At 34.2% G+C, this 4,874-nt stretch overlaps 1 long non-coding RNA gene across 3 annotated transcripts in view; it reads left to right on the top strand.

Moving 5' to 3' along the window:
- LOC111448204 overlaps positions 1 to 4,674 on the top strand; it is a 6,487-nt gene extending 1,813 nt beyond the window's left edge. The window contains exons 2-7 of one of the 3 annotated variants that reach the window (XR_002711384.1): positions 83 to 168; positions 947 to 1,077; positions 1,332 to 1,473; positions 1,890 to 2,027; positions 3,117 to 3,191; positions 3,295 to 4,674. This is a non-coding gene — a long non-coding RNA (uncharacterized LOC111448204). Of the gene's footprint in view, positions 1 to 82; positions 1,078 to 1,331; positions 1,474 to 1,889; positions 2,028 to 3,116; positions 3,192 to 3,294 lie in introns of all 3 variants that reach the window. The other 2 variants (XR_002711383.1, XR_002711382.1) reach the window with 2 other exon arrangements.
- Positions 4,675 to 4,874: the final 200 nt, after the last annotated feature.

The following is a 4,874-nucleotide window of genomic DNA, read 5'->3' as shown; positions in this document are numbered from 1 at the left end:
GGGTTTTTTTTTTTTTTTTTTTTTTTTTTTTTTTTTCAGTATAGAGTATCCAACTAGTATATTCTTTCTCGATGAATTTCAGTGTGGAGGATTCACATTACTTAGTTAAGGAGGTAGTTCGAATGAAGATTCTCATGTATGCTTCCACTTTGGTTTAACAGATCATAGGTCTTTCTCCATCTCTGTTATATTTATATATTCAAAAAGGCTTATTGGATTTAATGAATATTAACATTTTGAAAATTGAAATTTGTTCGTACTTTTAGCATTTCATTCTGTATCATTGTCTTTCATGTTGATGTATGATGTCCTTCAAGAGGTTTGATTTCCTATGAGTGAGTTATATCCATGGTTTTTCGGAAAAGTATCCTTGAAGTTATTATAATGGAAGGAAGGGTGTGATATCTCGTTAGAAATTACCATTGTTAATGTATTGGTAGTTTGAACTCATGACATATTTTTTTCTAGAAAATGAGCACTTCTTTCTTTCTTTCCTTGTTTGAGAACCTAAATTTATCTCCACATTCAAGAATATGATTGTCTTACGGATATCGCAGTAGCTTTCTAAAGTAGTTTAGTTGAGTGATTGCGGATCGCGTTAGTTTCAATAATTAGAAGTCCAATTCCATTATTAGTGAATTTGTTTTCAATTATATCAATCATAAAATTTGCAAATTTATTTCTATTGGTGGCTAATAGATAAGGGCACGATAATAATCAGAACTTTGTGATTATTCGAGCCATTTTTGTCCACTACTGATTTTTCTCATATTCCTTAGTTCTTGCGAACTATTTATGCTGCCATGGAATAGTTCAACTTATAACCTTGTTCATTCTAGAAACTAAATGCAAGAGAATCCATATTCTCTGGAAGTTAAGTCACAAACCCATTGAAATTGTATGGTTTATTTGCAAGTATTTTGCTTTCCAAATTGTTTTCCTGCAGATCACTCAATCTGTTGTCAACATTCCTCAAGTCCTCTGTGTAACGGTGCCATTGCGGAGACTTCAGATGGGAAAATTGTTTTGTTGCAAAGGAGTAGCAATGTTGATGAATTTCCAGGAGGCCATCTAGAGGTATGCCCTACGTAATTTCAGTGTTCCATTTTCATTTCTATTGTTTTAATGGATTATCTTTTGGTTTGTTTATAGTTCTGACGTATGAATATGCCCATTGTTTTCAAGAAAGCTTATCACTTTTTTGTTTACATTACTACACAAAATATCCAATTTGTCAAAGCAGTATACATCTATATTTTGTTGCCTCCCTTGAAAGTATTTGCTATGCCAGGGCATCCGTTTTCCAATAACGAAATCTCTAATATCTGCAGCCCCAATAGCTTGGAATAGCATACCATGATGATGTGAAAGGTTTTGCAGATTCCAATACCATTAACAGAAGGCTTTCGTGGAAGATGTTTGAAAGAATTACCCGAGAAGTTGTTGAACATATGAGTACAAACAGAATCCCTTGTATGTTAATCCCTCTGTCTCTCTGGTGGTGAATGGGGTGCTTGGTTGCTTTTATCAACTACGTTATCCATGTACAATTTTTTCGGTCTTATATTTTGAAAATTATCTATTTTTATAGGAAAAGCTGGTTATAGGCGATTTCATTAATTTAACTTTTGGGATGGTAATAGCATAGTTACAATCCCCGTCAATTTCTGTAGTTTTCATTATCATTGTTCCAAATTTCAGTCTCTTTCTCAACTCAGTTACTGGTTCAGTTTCAAGCTTAGATGATGTATTTTGTTTAGAAGGGTCCTAACTTTTTACAATTGTCTTTGTAGAACTCAAGTGGGAGCTATCTGTTGTGATTCCGCAATTCAATTAATTTGTTTCGCAAGTATATTTATTGTAATATGGTCTTATTATAACTTATGCAGAACAGCCAAGTCTCGAAGATAATTAAATGTCAGACCAGCTGTTTTCTTCTTCATAAAGAGTATTCTGGATTCTGTTAAATTCAGGAACTGTATACCAGTGCACAAGATGAGTCTGCTCAACTTTATACAGTTTCATTGGTTAGTATCAAACGTGTGTGTGCGTGTGTGTGTCAGTGTATCCATGTCCGAAACCAAAACGTCTGTGAATTATGATGATTGTGCTAGGGAAGTAAATTTAAGAAAAATATTGAATTCACAAGGAAAAACTACAAAACTACCTGGCATTTGAGAGGTCATGTGCTCTCCAAAATGAAGCTAGAGATCCTAATACCAATTACCATCCCCCTTTTCATGCCTACTATTTTCCTTTCATGTGTCCCAATCTCTTCATTTTATTACTCCCGTGCCCTTCTAAAGCTTCTATTCTTGCCCGTATGGATGACCCAATATGGCCACCCAGAGTTTCACATTGTTTTGAAGGTGGAAGTTTGGAAACAGCTTGGACTCCCAAGAAGTTTCTTCTCATTATATTTCTTCCAACTGAATAAAGACATCCAGTTCCCCTTTGGAATTTTTGTTGGACGAACATTCAACATTTTTTTTGGTTATTGTTGAATCCAAAATTTGAATCAAGCCGAAGGGAAATGGTGTTGGGTTCTAGTTGATGCCCTTCGTGAGATACACCTGTGAAACATGGAAAGCAGACTGGTTCCCTATTGTAGAGGGTAGGGCTATCTTTCCAACCGTTTCAATACTAGAAAAGGACCACACTATCTTTTGGTGCCTGCTTTGCCGATCACCTAGTTGATACGCTCTTTTGTCTGTATGGTTATAGTTTAAAGAAAGGCCAGGTTCCCTTGCTAAAAATACACTTCCCTTTGATGTTTGCCCAATCAAGTTTCATTAGTTGGTGAACTCAAGTTAATTGTACTCGAAAACACTTCAAATTAGCTTCATGGATGTTCTTTGGGACAATAAAAGGTTTAATACTTCCTTATGGGCAGTGGCCTCTAAAGCCTTTTGTACTTATCTTATTCTTTTGGAACGGAAACCTTTTATAAAGTTTGGGGCTCCTTTCTTCTGGATTGTTTTTTTTATGTGGCCTTGTATATCTTTTCATTTTTTTAAGAATAAAAGTTTGGTTTCTTTTAAAGGAAAAAGGCTTCACATTCGGGCAATAATTGATCAATAGACGGTATAAGTTGACTGACAAATGATAAATTACAGGTGAAGAGAGACGCGGTATGGAAGTTGAAACAGAGAAGCTTAAGTGGACATGAAAGGACGACTAGAGATTCAAACGTGAGTTCATCTCGTAGTTTCCTAGAACAAAAGTATGTATGATGTGCTGCAGGGTTTGATATTTCTAATAAACCTTTATTATCTCGTTTTTCGATGCTGACAGTAAAGCAACTAGGATTAATCCAAGCAGGAAGGTATGCCTTGTATCTCAATTATCTTTCATGGCATTAAACGTGCTAGATTATTTGTTTATGCCTTGATTTTTTATTAAAAAAATGGGTCGAATATCACTAAGAATCTTCCTTTTCTGTCATGTCATTTTTACTTTGACAAAAAAAGGTTCAGTAGGTCTATCTATTTATCAGCATCAACCAATAAAAACAGACCAAATATAAAAGGAAGAATTCCTACTTATTTATGGCAGTAACTATTTTGAGTCCATGATCTTTCTTTCTCATATTTTGTTGGCATAATTACATTTTCATGCGGTTGATGAGATTATTGAGAGTGAGCCCCACATTGGTTAATTTAGTTAATTTAGTGGAAGATCATCGATTTATAAGCGAGGAATACTATCTCCATATAAGGACTTTTGGAGAAGTCCAAAACAAAGCTACGAAAGCTTATAGTCAGAGTGGACAATATCATATGTGAAAAGTCGTGATTCCTAACAAGAACACACTTCTCTATAGGTTTAATACTGTGGACATGTCGGTCAATACACTAGGAGTTATAGCAATGGATTGTCAAAGCAGATGGATTAATTTTTTTTCTTCTTAAGAAAATGTAAGCATTTGACTATCCTCTAAGCCCATCATTTATCATCACCCATGTGAAGACTAGTTTCTATAGCTCAAGGACGACAATTTCATCCCTTCCCATGGTAAATAACCCATACAAATAAGTCATGCTGTAAATGTCAAAACTTGATCGATTAAAATTGGTAGGTGGTTGACTCTTGAAAGTGATAGATAAAAAAAAGGATGGCAGCAGTTGTTTACTTTTGTGCATTATTAAAGCAATCTACCACTGTGAAAATTGAACTGCCTCAAGTTTCGAAAGTGACCGTTTTGGTTTCTCACACAGAGGTTAAGACGATTGGATGAAAATAAAGCAACCTTTGTTGGCCAAGTCCACAGTCAACAACCCATTACTGGATTTTTAACATTTGTGGACTTTTCTTTCCCCCATCCTTTTATTTTATTTCTTAAATTAACATAATGTCTATTTGTTGATGAGCATGGAGGGCCCCACATGGGCAAGTCACTTCGTCTTCATGTGAAGTATATTGGCCCAAATTCGAAGAACAACCGAGCTCGCCACACGTGAGGTTAGTTGCCTTTAAAAGATTCCTTTTACATTACGCGTGTAACGCACCAATTGAGGATCCCATTTGTTTTCATTTTTATTCCTTTTTATAGAATACAACTTGTGTCTTAACTAATTAAAAAAAAAATTCAAACATACTTTTTAAAATCATCTAATTTCTATTAAATATATAATGTTTTACGACTTTAATAGTACTTGATAGGCTCACTCATTAATTTTGTCCCTAACATTTATATTTTGGTTTTGATAATATTTTTTCCTAAATATTTCAAAATACTTTTTGATTTTAGCATTGTTTAGGTGACACTTTATATATTTTTTGAATATGTGATATATATATTTTTTAAATGGGATAAAAAAAATACTTAGACCAACATAAAACAAGGTCGGATAAGAAAATGCCAATATTTAATG

The sequence above is a fragment of the Cucurbita moschata genome, unplaced genomic scaffold (genome assembly GCF_002738365.1).
Source record: "Cucurbita moschata cultivar Rifu unplaced genomic scaffold, Cmos_1.0 Cmo_Scf00010, whole genome shotgun sequence".
In the NCBI taxonomy this organism is placed as follows: domain Eukaryota; kingdom Viridiplantae; phylum Streptophyta; class Magnoliopsida; order Cucurbitales; family Cucurbitaceae; genus Cucurbita; species Cucurbita moschata.
Note: the sequence above shows the minus strand (reverse complement) of the source record. Positions and strands in the feature narration are given on the sequence as shown.